General features: G+C 45.1%; 1 long non-coding RNA gene across 3 annotated transcripts in view; it reads right to left on the bottom strand.

Moving 5' to 3' along the window:
* Nucleotides 1-15,224, bottom strand: part of Gm34799 — an 85,114-nt gene that overhangs the window by 45,916 nt on the left and 23,974 nt on the right. For 2 of the 3 annotated variants that reach the window (XR_876397.1, XR_876396.1), the window contains one exon: nt 6,986-7,369. The exons of the other annotated variant lie outside the window; for it this stretch is intronic. This is a non-coding gene — a long non-coding RNA (predicted gene, 34799). Of the gene's footprint in view, nt 1-6,985; nt 7,370-15,224 lie in introns of those variants that run through there. 3 annotated transcript variants of the gene reach the window in all.

The following is a 15,224-nucleotide window of genomic DNA, read 5'->3' on the forward strand; positions in this document are numbered from 1 at the left end:
GAGTTTTGAATACAACTGTTTGACACATAAGGAATAAATATAAGCTTCGAGTTATTTAAGATTTAGTCAGACTAATTGCAATAAACGACAAAGAACTAACGTCAATCTTCCATCCTCTAAGTCCACTGAGACCAGAGTCATGGACGGATGTTGGTGTGAACACAGGGCCCATTTCCTACATCCCAGCACTGAACATGGGCTGTGAGGGAAGGGGAGAGTTGGGTACCCAGGCCTCTTGTGTGTCTCTGTCAGCAGCCCCTCCCCTCTCCAAGCAGGAAGGGAAAACTGATAATGTGTATGATCCATGATTTTCAGACAAAATGTGGGACAGGTAGAACCGACTGGTGGGGAGCTAGAAAGAATCTGCCATAATCTACAACATAAATTAAGGATAAGGCAGCAATTGCTGCCTGAGGATGTTGAGTCTCTAGGACCACTGTCTCTACCTGCCACAAGCCCTCTGCTCTACCGCACCCTTGAGGCCTGACCCACAGAAAACTGTCTAGGGAATAGAAGGCAAGAGAAAGAGAGGAAACAAACCCAGTGTCCACCTCCCCAATTGTAGCCGAGGGATGCATACAAGTTGGGGTGAAGGCTTCTTGATATCTAAATCAGAATGCTTCCCGTTCCTCTAAGGTAGTCAGCAGAGTACCACAGTCTGAGTGGAGAGAAAGGAGTAGCAAGCCAAGGTCAACTGATAAAGCAAAGTCATAGAGTGGGGGTTGGGGATAGACAAAGAGACAGAGAGACACATGCACAGAGAGACAGAGTCGGACACACAGAGACATTGAGAACACTCCATTTAGCAGTGGGCACCAGCAGAGAATGTGTGACTGGGTCTGACTGCACAGGAGTCTCAAGCCATGTGGATTTTCTTTTTGACATTGCATGAAGCTGAGAAATTTCATTATTATAAAGGCTGTCAGTGAGGTCTCTTACTTGCATGTGGGGCTGTAACTCCAGTCAAAATAATACTGGTTTTTCATTTGGGAAGTGCTTATAAAACCTAGGAAGAATGCAGTTTGCTGAAAGAGGGGAGCCTGTCCTCCATTGATGGGAGACAGAAATGTGAGGGAGAGGTCCTGGGAGACCATGTGTTCCCGAAGGAGGGGACACAATAATTAATGGGAGGAGCCCAGTCAGGGACAGCATAGAAGTAGGAGTTTATTAGAGCCATTGAGGGAACTTCAGGAAGACCCGCTAGAGCAGTGGTTCTCATCCTGTGGATCTCGCCCCCTTGGAGGCCGAGTAGCCCTTTCATAGGGGTCACCCAAGACCACCAGAAAACACAGATATTTATGTTACAATCCATAACAGTAGCAAAATCACAGTTATAAAGTAGAAACGAAAATAATTTTATGGTTGGGGTCACCACAGCACAAGGAGCTGTATTAAAGGGCCACAACATTAGGAAGTTTGAGAACCACTACTCTAGAAGGTTCCAAATGGTTTCCCAGGGGAAGTCTCACAAATGTGCTAAGGTGAGACTTTTCACCTTTCTGGTTAGAGTAAAGAGAACTGGGTGTGCTGGAGACAAAACATATTTGCCTTTTGCAGGGACCCTTACGAGTTCAGGGCAGTTTTTCTGGTCCAGGTGAGACAGAATTCAGGCAGCCAGAGTCAGAAGAAAAAGTTAGAGTGCCCAGTGAGGCTGTACACTTTAACAGCGGGGCTCACACACTGTTGCCACGGTAACAGAGTTTGTATGAGCTCAGTACCTGGAAGAGGTGAGGAGAAAGGAATTCTAGCCGGAACTCCGTTAAACCGCACCGGAGAGCCTGGTGGTCACAACTGCCGAGGGAATAGTAAGTGGAACTCTGGTCAGTGTTTGTCATGCAAAAAAACTTTACAGAAAGTTGTTTTGTTTTCAGAATGGGGTGTGCTTCCAGTATGGGAGAAACAAGCATCTAATACGTCTAACGTTTGTAGATTTGCTCTCATCCATATTTGCGTATCACACTGTCCTACAGGGACCACAGGCAGAAAGCATGCACATTGACTGGGGAGACTGAAAAATCGGGACAGACTTCAGAGGAGGCTTGTCTGGGAGTTCTGCTGGGAGTCTCTGTCCTTCTCCTGTCCTGTGGTGCGCTGGAGGACCTCCCTGGATCCAGCGTCAGCAGAGAGGTGTTGCTCCTGCGTCTCAGTGACTACGGCAGTGAGGAGATGGGGGTTTGAGAAGTAAGTTGTATCTTCTGAGTGAAGCCTTATGCTTCCTAAAGGCCAGAATCCTTATGGAATGAAGGAGTAAGGGAGGCCACCCTGTGGGCTCTGAGTGACCTTAATAGTGCTGACCCTAACCATGCTTCACAGAATTAAACAATAGAGAATGCCAGCTGTGTGGTTCCCGCAAGAACAAAAGCTGGGGACACACTCATTGAACCGTGCCCGCTGAGGGACAATCTTGGACTCTCTCTTCTAAAAGCTACTAGAGAACAGGTCAATTCTTGCTTTCTGAACTAACATCTAGGTCATACATCGAAGCATCTTCATTGATACAGGAAGTAGAAAGCCACAATAGAGAAATGGCCAGACTGGGTCAGGCAAGGGAGCTTAGAGACTAAAATACAATCTGAGCAGTCAAAGCTGTGCGAATATTTCAAACAGAAACCAAGCAGAAATAGCACCTTCCCGTGACATTTCCCGTGCCTTCTAGGGAGAATCTCCCCGTTATTGTTATCAAGCTTGCAAAGTGATTATGTGCCTAGCCATAGCCCCCGAGGAAGAAGACATTTTAAGTAGGAAGCCATCAGGATCGTGAACACAGTGGTGCCTTCTTGACTTTCTCGGAGGAGCTGGGCCCCACAGCTGGGTGACAGTGCCCTCCTATACACAGAATAAGGACTTGGTTCCCCGTGAGCTCAAAACATGGACAATTCTTAAGCCATGTTTACCAAAACTTCACGTTGCTAAAGAATGTGCTGGGGCACTAAGGAGAAATGATCTTCATAAAACCCGGATGGCTCCAAATCTGATGTAAAGTATCAAGAAAGCAAGAACACACAAAAAGTAAACAAAAAAAAACACCAACAGGTAATTTTAAAAAAGAATACTGGAAAAAGATAAAAGTCCACAGCCAAACAAATTGAGAGAAAAGTGTTAGTTGAAAATGGTTTCACTTGGCCAACCCTGAGAAGCTCAAATACGTTAAAAAGCTACACTTCATTATACTGGATCCACCATTTCTAGCATTTACCTATAAGAAAACCCTTTTATTCAAGACTACTATCAACATAAAGAATAATTTCCTAGGAATCACTAATGAACCAAATGAAGGATGATCGGTTTAAATGGACCTATGTTTTTCTTTCTCAGAAAGCTTTCAAAAGGAAGGGATATGTTTTTGAACCAACAATCCAGATTATATTGATTTGTACCGTCCACTGAAGCCAGCCACACACTTTTTACGACATTGGTTGTGCTTGCTGCCTGCTGAACTCCAGTCTTTGGGAGGGGTCTTTGGCTCCAGCGCGAAGGCAAGCCCCCAACACTTCCAGCAGGGGGCTCTGTCCCCCAGCACAGACTATGAAATGCTAGAAGACAGTTCAAGGTTAAGATGGCTACACAAATAACAAGCCAGTCACATAGCCTGGCCACTAGGACAGTGCAGCATAAATGTGTGGTCATGGTTCAGGAATGTTACCATGAGGATAATCTGTGACAAAATCTTATTATTAGGTCTTATCCTGTGCGCTATTTTATATCTAACCAAGCGAATCCAAAGGGGTGGGTGTGGTAATACACAAGGAAGCAAAGAGTATTTTTTATGAAATAACATCAAAAGATAGGCCTCACATTAAAAATACTGAGAGATTTAATGATTTTCCTAAATGGTTGATAACTCACAAGTGCCAGTTTTCCATTAAAGAAACTAATGTAGGAAAGAGAAAACGTGAGAGTAAAGTTAGAGGTAAATGGAAATGAATTAGTTCTCCTGAGATGACAGACTGAACTTTGCGAAACCGATTTCTACAATTAGGGTGATGGTGGTGGTTGGAGGAAGCTGTATTCTGGTAGACATGTGATCTAGATGACTTTTTCCTCAAATACTTTTATCTTCACCCCCCCACTCTTTCTCCCCTGCAAAATCAAAAGCCCTTTACTTACAGTTTGAATTGTAACTAAATAAAAATATTTGGTTCAGAGTTTGGGAGGCACCACTCTGAGCAAGAATGATTAGAAAGAAAGTAAGTAGCCATGCCAGCCCAAAGCTGCAAAGTAGAAAGTTCACACAGGCCGCTTCTCGTTCTTGCTTTATTTCAGAGGATGATAGCTTCTAGAAGGGGCTCACATCCCCACTGGGAGAGAGACTGCCACCAGACAGGTGCAAGTGGCTAATGAATGATGACATTTGCAAGAGAGTGGAACAACTTATTCCCTTCCCAGCCCTAAGAGGCTTTACGTGTAATGCACAAAACACAGGCGCGAGACGCAAGTCATGAGGGGAGGCTGTCAGGCGGGTGCCATTCCTCTATTGAAACACCATAACTCTGTCTATAAATAAAACAAATAGTCTACGCTCAAGTTTCCAGTTGATCCTGTGCTGAAGATTCTAAGAATGTGAATCGCTTTGTCCACACTAAATATCAACATTACGTGAAGATGCCATTGTCTCTTTCTTGGGTTGTATTTGTACTGACTTTTCATATTCTCGGAGTGAGCCCTGGGTGCTTGCCATGAACTACTAGCAGAGGTCAAGGGTGGAGAGAACACTGTGTAATGTAAGTACTCAGTCTCCTACAAGGGCAACATTCACTGGGGCTCATTCTCAGCCCCGCCTCTTCCCTGGGAATGTGATTTCAACAGAGGCCAGGAGAGGAACGTTCACTCCCGCAGGCATACCTCGCCCAAGCAAGGCCACATGGGAGCTATTTCTAGCAGCTAATTACGAGGCACTCAAATAACAACACTGGATAAAGGGGAGAGATAGCCACAGAGCTCATGTGAAGAGCATGCTTGCCACTTGCCAGTCCCTAGCTGGGCAAACCCAGCTTGGAGGTAGGGGTGCAGTAGAGGGAACGCGACCAAGCATAAGTCTTTCAAGTTTACAGCACCGTGGTAGTAACTGTGGGCTCAAAGCAAGCAACTGTTCCGCACAGTCAGTCCAGCTCACACATTGCAAATAGAAAGTGCTCTAAATATCAGCCCAACAGACATGCTGGCAAAATTTGAGGGCACACTTCAGGTGACTACATGTAGGACCCACCATTCCTGGCTCCGAGGTGGCAGAGTGACACAGCTCAAGGCTTCAGGGTGCGGAGCTACTGTGTCACGTGGGCAAATGGTTCTTGGAATCAGGTCCATACGCAGCTCAGAGAAGCCCAGAGGGGCCTAGGATGGGCAGATCCAAGCGACTAGACAGGTTTACACACTCCAGGTCCAGGGCACTTTGTTAAAACACAAAATAACGTGACTAAGTAAGGATTGTGCACTCAGTCTTGCTTGAACTCTGTCTCTCAGCATGAATTAGGATTTGTTTAAACATGTGGCTAAAGGCATTTGGGGGTTGTTAACCTCCTCCACGAGCAAAGTAATTGTGCATTTAAATTTTAAGACTCTTAAAAATAACCAGCCTGGTCTACAAAGTGAGTTCCAGGACAGCCAGGGCTATACAGAGAAACCCTCTCTCGAAAACCAAAAAATAAAAATAAAATTCCTGGGAACACTCTGCAAGAGTGTAGGGGTGTGACCATGAATTTTAGCTGTTTAACATAACTGAGACTTGTGTGCTCAGTGACATTTCGAAACCCACCCCATATTTTTACTCTTTCTTAGGCCTTGGAGTTTTGTTTGTGACTTCATTCTCCCCACCTCCGACCCCACTCCCCACCCCACTACTTCCTTTATTCTTATGGCTTTATCATTTCTGGCTCAGAACCTTCACAGTGAACACCTGGGACACACAGCAAAAGAAGTCTCTGGATCAAGAAAGGAAGGACAGAAGGGACAGGAAGAGGCCCCAGGGCCTTCTTTATATCCTAGACGGATTCTGTTTCCAGAAGTAACACACAGAAGCCCCAAGCCTCTGGAGCCGACATCATCTTTTCTCTTATTGCCATGCAAAAATGGAATTTCTTCTCAGGGCCCCAAGTCATAAGCCTCCGTGTGGCCATATGAACTTCAAAGCATTTAAATTTCTTATGGATTTTACATGATTAAATGTGTGCAGCCTACTGAATATTGCATACGAGAGTAAAGAAAGACATTCTACTGAGAGAAACATCCATGATGGTTTGGGGTACGCTATCAAGAAATTGGTTAGGGCAGTAAAGCCTGGACATGACGCTTTTTAAATTCTTTAGTTTATAATTTGGATCATGGTTGCTGCTGACATGGAAAAAATGCACAGGAATCTTTCTCTAAATTATGGGCATTTTAGTTATGTTAACCTGAAAAACTGTAAATTCCAACTTGGTTATTTATTATCCGTGCTACTGGACCTGTTCTGTCATTTCAGACAAAAGGTTGAAGGTAAATAATTCTGTCACTTTTATCTTTGTGCCTCTGGGGCTGTCCTTGACTCTTAAATACACTGTGTGCTAGGGGGGGAGGGGTGCAGGATTGCAAAGGTCCTGAGCATGCCCAAACCACACATCCCGTTTTCAATCTGAGTACACTGCAAATACAGGATCAACAGTTTGGTGACTCTCAACAATTTTAGAACAATTTGATCCAAGTATAAACCTGTCAAAAGCTTGGAAGATGTTCTAATCATCTATGTGCCACAAGAAAAAGAAAAAGGTGGCCACAAAAAAAAAAAAAAAGGATTAAAATAAACTTTAAAAACAAACAAAAACAAAAACAAACAAACAAGAACAGTTAACTAGTTAAGTGCCATAGAATTAGTGGTTAATAAAATGTCAAAAAAATATTGTTGGAAGGAACAAACCAAAAACCGAAACAGCTAAAAATGAATTTGTGAAGAAGAAAGTCAAAACTAGATAATTAGATAGACCTGGTTGGAAACTCTTCCTACCACACTTCCTCATTATTTTAGCTGCAGGGTAGATCAGTAGTAAAACTGCACCATTCCAGGCAAGGACCCAACTGTCAAAAATGAAACAGGGACCAAAGGATTGAATTATACCCGCTTTACTCTAGAGTGGTCCAATAGCCTGAGAAAATCGTAAGGGAAACCACAAGCACTGGTGGACAAGTGAGTGATTGGCGTGTCGCTTCACTTCCAAGTGGTCAGCAGTGGAAGCCTTTGGGAAGGACAGGCACTGAGAGGGACGCGCTCTGGAAACAGACTCTTCAGGCTTTCAGCCTCTGAACGTGGACACGAGGGGTACATCTGCTTGACTCTTCTCCTGCCTCTGGCTGCTCACATGGCCAACACTGCATCTTCCAATCTCCATATAAGGACTCTCTACAAACAGACATGTCTGGTTAAGTGCTGAGAATGAAGGTGGGAGCTGCCGGCTGCTGATTCCCCTCTGTGGGCCGGTCCTGAGTGCCTGATGGTTTTATGTAAATGCAATTTGTCCAACGCAATTCCAAAGGGCAGGGGTGGGGGGACCCACGGTAATGACTACTGACTGAGGGTGTTCTGCTGCTGTCTTTTGGCTCTGTAAATCAGCTGTCTATCTAGAAAACTCCAATACACAAAAAGTAACTGTGGAGGGTGGTGCTGGAAATTGTGGTTTGACCGTTCTGAGACTGGGGGTTACTCAGTAGAAACCCCTTGGTCAGAGTAGACTGGATTCACAGCAACGTCAAAGTGGATTAGCGTCACTACGTGAACTGGGGTTAAAGTGCCTGGCCTTAGAATAGAATAGTGCCCATCAACTGTTCTCTCAGTCTATGGGGGGACCACAGAGGCTGCTTAATGCTATAGCAAGTGAACATGTGGGTTGGTTGGTCGGTTGGTTGTTTCTAAGATCTATTTATTTTCATTTACATGAGAGATTTTCCCTAGGGTATGTCCGTGTACCATGTGTATACAGTGGTATTGGATCCTCTAGAACTGTAGTTACAGATGGTTGTGAGCTGCCATGTAGGTGCTAGGATTCGAACTCTGGTCCTCTGGAAGAGCAGCCAGTGCTCTTAGCCACTCATCCATCTCTCCAGCCCAAAGCATGCAATTTGGTGGTGTGTGGCTCAGCTTGGGATTTGATCTCATAAAGTCCAATGGAACCTAGATGGTGTTGCAACTGTTGATGGGCTAATGAGTCAGGGGTACCACTGTTCCCCAACTGCCCCGCCCAGACATCACTGTTCTCTTACAGGACTTCACCTCCATCAACCATACATATGTGTCTGACCTACATCCTGACCATGCTATCCCTATGGAAAACCCTCAGAAAACTCCAGCATTTCATCTACAGGGAGAAATATAACCAACCCTAATGAAACTTTTCTAGCCTGTGCTCAGCTAAGGGTCCAGGCTCTTCAACCTCAGCTCACTGTGCTGAACTTACTCCAAAGTCTGAGAACTTCTGCTCATGCCATGCCACGAACTCAGTGTCACCTCATAAAGTCGCGGATCACCAGGCACTTCTTCCCCTCTGCCATAAGTCCCCACCTTTCCTACTTCTAAATGTCACCCTCCTTTCCCCTGGTATTAGATACAATTAATCTCACCTGCCTGCTTCTTGAAGCCTTCTAACCACATGGAGAGGCTGAGTGTGAGGAGCTCCCATTATGTACCGAGGTCTAGAGTACATCACAGTAATCTCATGGTCATTGCATGTCCATTGGCAGGTAGACCATGCTCTTTGATAGGCAGGGACAATTGTTTACTTTTCCCTGTGCTCCACAGCTCATACACAGAAAGTACTTCCTGGCACTCATTAGAGGAACAGAACGATGCTCACAGGCTTTCCAGTGTAATTAAGGCCAATGGTGTTCCACTTCGAAGCATGAAGAGCAGATCTTTGTGTCATTCTGGGAGTCTGCAGCCCCCTCCATGGAACGGTAGACCCAGATACACTATGCATCCTTACAAAATGCCTGAGGGTGCAGCTTCCCTTCTGCACATTGGGTGATGCATCAAAACAAGGAGTGCACCGGAGAACATCGGACGAAATTTACAGCTTGTCGCTGTTATTGTGTTCATTTCTTTACATGGGACAAAAGAGCACATAAAAGCACCCCTCGTTTAGCAGCTGTTATAGGTGGCTGCTCTATCGCTGTGGTCAAACATGGACCTAAAACAACTTAGAGGAAAAGGATTACTTGCCTTAGAGTCCATCGCCAGAGGAAGTCATGGCAAGAAGTCAAGCAGAAGCAGAGGCAAAAAGCAGAAGAAATGCTGCTTACTGGCTTGCTCCCCGTGGCTTGCTCAGTTTGCTTATGCAATTGAAGCCCACCTCTAGGGTGTGGGTCTTTATTAACCACTTGTCAGTCCAGAAAATGCCCCACAGACAAACCTACAGGCCAATCTAATGGAGGCGATTCCTGGAGGTCCCCTCTTTTCAGATGACTACTGTTTGTGTCAGGATAGCCAAAACCTAACGAGCTCATCAGCCTTTCTTGGTAAATTAACAATAGAGCCACAGCCAGGAGTCAAGGCTTACAAAACCCTCATGTTAATCTTAGTGCATTGATTCATCTGTGATCTCTGCAAACTCAACTCCACAGCAGACAGTAGGGATGGAAGAGGGTCCTCCACCCTGGTTGCTGGTGTAGGCTAGGGTCTGTACCATCTGGTTTCCTCCAGAGGCAAGGCAGTGACAGCAACAATCATCTCTCACAGATTGGAAACAAGTTCATGACAGCTTGGTCATGTATGCCCTTGGGCCATGAAACAGGGCAAAGCCAATAGCTGTAACTCTAAGGTCGCTGAGAGCTGACCTTGGTGAAAGTGCTTAGCCCACACTGTATGGATCTTTCCTTAGATCTAGATCACTTAAAAATTATATCTCCCAGGGTAAAGACAATAAATAAAATCTGCCAAGTTGTGCAGTGGACAGGACAGTCCTTGGGATATATCCATGCATCTAAGAGTGTCTTCCTAAATTATATTCCTACATTCTCAGGGAAACAACTTGCATGTCATCTATGGATACATGAAAATCCTAAACTGTGTTCAAAAAACTTTATAAACACTTGGCCTGTCAAATCTTCTGCAGGGTATCCGAGGAGTGTTCTCGTTGTGACTGTATTTCAGCCATCAGCTGGGCCAGATAGAAGATGGATGGTCAGCACAGGTGATTTTGTTAAGAAGAGTGGAAATGTCAGGCAGACTTTAGAATACATAAATAATTGTATGGGGAAGAGGGAGGTGAAACTGGGTCAGAACGTCATAATCAGTGTGAAATCGCTTCTCTTTTAAGCTCGATAGCTTAATACAACACAGAGAGAGGCAGTATTAGTCAAACATACCTTCCTGTGTGCAAACCTAGTCTTATATACATATATCCCTTGTGTTAAGGTCTTTCTCAGATATTATGTAAATAATTAGGCATGGTGGCCTGCCTGTGATGCTAGTACTAGGGGAGCTGAAGAAGGAATAATTGCTGTGAATTCTAGGGCACCCTGAGCTACATAGCAAGACTTGATTCAAATATTAGAACAAGGCAATCCATCAATTAATCAAACAAACAAATAAAAACAGAAAGGAAGGAAGAGAGAGAAAAAAAGAGAGGAGAGAAGAAGGAAGGAAAGAAAGAAGGAAGGAAGAAGGGAGGGAGGGAGGAAGGAAGGAAGAAGGGAGGGAAGAAAGGAAGGAAGGAAGGAAGGAAGGAAGGAAGGAAGGAAGGAAGGAAGGAAGGAAGGAAGGAAGGAAGGAGACTTCAGGACATTTGATTTTGAGAATAGAGATGTTAACACCCAACATCCCTGGGTGATTACTCAGTGGGTAAAGCATCTGCCTTCTAAGCATGAAGAGTGTTTGATACACACACACACACACACACACACAGAGAGAGAGAGAGAGAGAGAGAGAGAGAGAGAGATTGAAGCTGGGCGTGGTGGCGCACGCCTTTGATCCCAGCACTTGAGAGGCAGAAGCAGGCGGATTTCTGAGTTCGAGGCCAGCCTGATCTACAAAGTGAGTTCCAGGACAGGCAGGGCTTTACAGAGAAACCCTGCCTTGAAAAACCAGAGAGAGAGAGAGAGAGAGAGAGAGAGAGAGAGAGAGAGAGAGAGAGAGAGAGAGAGAGAGATTAGGGAGGCAGAGAGAGGTAGATTCCTGGGTTCTTCGGATGACAGTCAGCCAGCCTATTTGACAAGATGCTGGCAAATGAGAGACCCTGTCTCAAAATGAAGGTAGCTAGCACTTGAGGAACGATAGAGGTTTCTTCTGCCCTCCACAAACACATAGGCAATCAACTGTAAACACTCATGAGCATACACATACAAATACAAAAAGACGTTCATGAAAACCTCCATCACTAAGAAAAGTTTTCCCTAGAAATGGACAATAAAATAAATCAGATCACACCTCTCAGTAGGCACACAGCATGCCACAGTGAATGACCCACCGCAAGTGATTCACCTTCGGAACAGTCTCTTTGAGACTGGGACCTTCCCATCTGTGGTAGAACCAGTACCTCCTGTCACATACAAAGTCTGGCTCTGCAAACTGTCCAACCTGACAACCTCTCCTAAAGCCCTCAGCTCTCTGCCTGGCCTAGGGCTCTTGCCTCCGTATCTGATCTGCTCCACTGACCTAATACTACTGAGCAATCCACGCAGGGACAAAATACCCTCTCCCCCATGGATGGGACTCAAGGAAGAGCCTCCAAACTAGGTTGATATTCTTTTTCTCAGTGTCTGGTTCATCCCATCCTCGACTTTCTTTCTCTTACTATTGGCTTTTGTTGGCGACTTTATTCTCTCATTTGGTTTGAGATCTCTATTCACCTACACTCATTTAACTTTCTTCTTTATTTTCCAAAAAACGTCTTCTTTCAAGATTTTTGTACTCCATCTTCTTGTCTTCTTCCCTCTGTGACATCTCCAGGAGCCACAGAGACAGCTTGAGGGTTTGTAATATATTTTAAAAGCCTGCAAAATATTTAAAATCTTGCAACATTAGGAAAAAAGATCTTTGGTCACAGTGAAATGTTTAATTTAAAAAAAAATAATAAAATCACAGAACCGTAAAATATAAGTTGGCCCCACATGGGTAGGAGGGGGCAATTCGGAGGGTTCTACTATGTCTGCTCATCTTTAACAGCCTGTTTGAAAATACAGAAAGTATCCCAGCCAGGCTGGGACTATCAAGTTCACAGAAATTAGTATCTATTGTGTCCCAGCCTGTGTGTTGACTCATTCACGACACTTATAGAAGGTGAACCATGTAGACATATCAAGGAGAGAGGCCAAATGCTACTTGCTTGCCATCTCGGGGTCTTGGTGCTCTGCTGCACTGTTGTAGTCAGAAGGAGGGACTGTTAACAATGAAGAGAGAGAGCAGGGGCAGAGTCAGACTCCCAGACTTATTTCTCAGCCTGCTAACTTTTATGAAGCCCTGTTTTCTGAGACCATGGTGGTTGCCCTTGGTTAGTAATTCGTGTAGTTTGATACAGATTGAAAGTCTTACATGTAATGTACAAAAGGAGTGTGTGTGTGTGTGTGTGTGTGTGAGAGAGAGAGAGAGAGAGAGAGAGAGAGAGAGAGATCATGATTGGAAATAACCCTGAATGGGGATGCTGAGCCCATGAACCTACACTAACATCCTGACTGGTGGGCACTGCCAGAGCTCCCAGGAGAGTGATGGACATTCAGTATATCAGGGTCCTCATGAATGTATGTCTGTTGGGAAAAACAGTGGTGACTTTAGAAGATTTGGTTTGGAAGGGAAAAAGGAAAGTTCTGTTTTCTCACTCTAGAAACTTCAGTTCTCATAGCCTCTTTTGTTGCTGTAAAATGATATTCATTAACGAACCCCCTGGGAAGGCTCCTGTCGCTGAGCAGCAGCTAGAAGTCTCGCTGTGGAATGAGTAACTCTGAGCCAAGACTTTGCACAATCCCAAGATCTCAACAAGGAATAAAGAGGAGCATCCAGCACAGTGTGGGCTTTGCAGGGACACAGCTCCAATCTCACAGGCATCCACCATGAAAGGACCTAGTTTTCCTCAGAACCGCCTTGCCCACTAGCTACACAAGCCAGCCTCCAAACTCAAGGCTTAAAGTCAGAGTAAAGACGAAAGCGAAAATAAGTGTGGATCCCATTCTTGCCATCCTACCAGAACCCTGAGAGGAAAATTCTCTAAAGGTCTTTGATGTTTTCTTCACTTTCCAGACTTATCAATCCCTGTGTATCAAACACGATGACAACTTTAAGAAAATAATATATATACAAAACAGTCCATATGGGCCTCATCTCTAAAGACTGGCCTTTGCTGCTAAGCCTGTGCAAGGTGGATTTGTCTCCTAGAGGTGACTGAGGGTCAGAGTCTCATTCACAGCTCAGCTCATGGGGGAGGGGGGAGGGGGGTGAATCAAAATGGAACCTCCAAGAATTTAGCAATCCCATGGCTGCCCAGAAGCAAACTGCTGCTTCCTCTTGTCTTCTTTGCTTTGTCTTCAGCAGAGAAGGATCTGACTCAGACTCTCACAGTTCAGCTAGCCCCATGTTGCTCACAGCCCCTTCAAAAGACTGCAGGCTATGCTTGACTTCAGCAGAGAGATGGGGACTCTTCAGAGTCCTTACTGCTCTGATGTGAGTTGATACAGCGCCCTGTGCATCTAGCAGTCTAAAGACTTGTATTTGAGAGTTGATGGGTTTTAACTGATTGTGTGAGCAAAGGTAAGTTTCCCTAGGTAAAGCCAGTGATGACCACCAAAAAAGGTTACCTCCAATAATGAACAGTTCCTTCTAGGCGTTCCCATTTCCCCCAGTGTGTTTTCAAACCCTAGCTATCACCATTGATGGCTAGCTCGGGATTAAGTCATGTCTGTGCTAATGTATTAGTGCTGTGGTAAATGCTAATTGGGAGTGCTCAGTTTGGAGATAACAACACCCTAGGTTTAACACACAATGGCAGGAATCCCCACATACATACATGAACCCCAGAGACATCATATAGAGAAAAGATCTTGGCTCAGCATCAAAGGCTGGGACTCTTGCCAGCCATGATGGAATAACAGCACAGAAATCTGAGACCACATTTTTCACACTTAACAAAGAAATAAAACTGACAAGCTCGTGACAAGCAACATGAGACATCTTGTCCCACAAGAATGGCTTTCCCTCATCTGTGTTTCCCGTTCTCCTATTGATCTTCCTGGCAGGATGCACCATGCCCATGAACACGGAAGAAACATTCACTCGGGGTGACAATGTCTATCTGCCTGAGACAATACCCTGCCTGTCTGATGTCACTGGCTTCATGCCACCCAAGTCACAAATGCAAGCAGCAGGTGGGCACTTGGAACATCAAAAGGAGTGTGTGGGGCCTCCGGAACGGCACCCTGCAGGGCCCTGTCCCTCCTTGACCACAGCAGCCCCATGGCTAGGAGCTGGAGGGAGACATCTCAGGGGCTTTTCCAGACAAATTGCAGCTCCGTTCAGCTAGGGCATTTAATTAGACTTTCAAAAGATAAGAAATTGTTTAAACAGTGTATTTCACACCACAAAGAGGCACATCTGCAATCCTTTACACTTAAAACATGTTAGTTCGTAGGGGATAAGAATTACTTTTGATTTTTAAAAATTGCCCAATAACCTAACAGTTCTGACAAGGATGGGTCTTGGTTTTTCTGGGTAATCCTGCTTGGGACATGCAGGAACTGAGCTCAGAACACCCCCGTTCCCCTCCCCACCCCCAATTATGCATGTGAGCTAGACTCTGCTAGCACAAAAGCTTCCTTGTCTTTTCCAGGTAAATATAAAACATCCTGTTAGTATCTTTAAACTCTTTGACCACACAACAAAGGCCCTAAGACCTCTCTCTCCGGCAGCACTCTAATGAAATCTAACTGGGAGATGATAAGGAGATAGAAATCCCAGGCCCCGAGACTTTGCTTTCTAATTGCCAATTTTACCCCTTGCACTGAGACATTAATCCTTGAAGAATAGAAAGCCAGCTTGCCAATAACCCAGCAGAGGAGGGCATGGGAGTGAGAGGGAGGCAGCCCCCAGCAGAGGGTGGGAGAGACTTCCCTGCCCCTGTGGAGTCTGGCCACCAACACCCTGCCAGCCCTGGTGGGTGCCTCTGGAAGCCAGCCCAGGCCAGCATTGGTATTCAAATTAGGCTGCCAATCTCTGTGGGCACCTCTCTGTGTAGAGTGTCCATCCATCCATGACTTGAAAAAAAACAAAAACAAAAAAC

Source organism: Mus musculus, chromosome 17 (genome assembly GCF_000001635.26).
Source record: "Mus musculus strain C57BL/6J chromosome 17, GRCm38.p6 C57BL/6J".
Taxonomy (NCBI): Eukaryota; Metazoa; Chordata; class Mammalia; order Rodentia; family Muridae; genus Mus; species Mus musculus.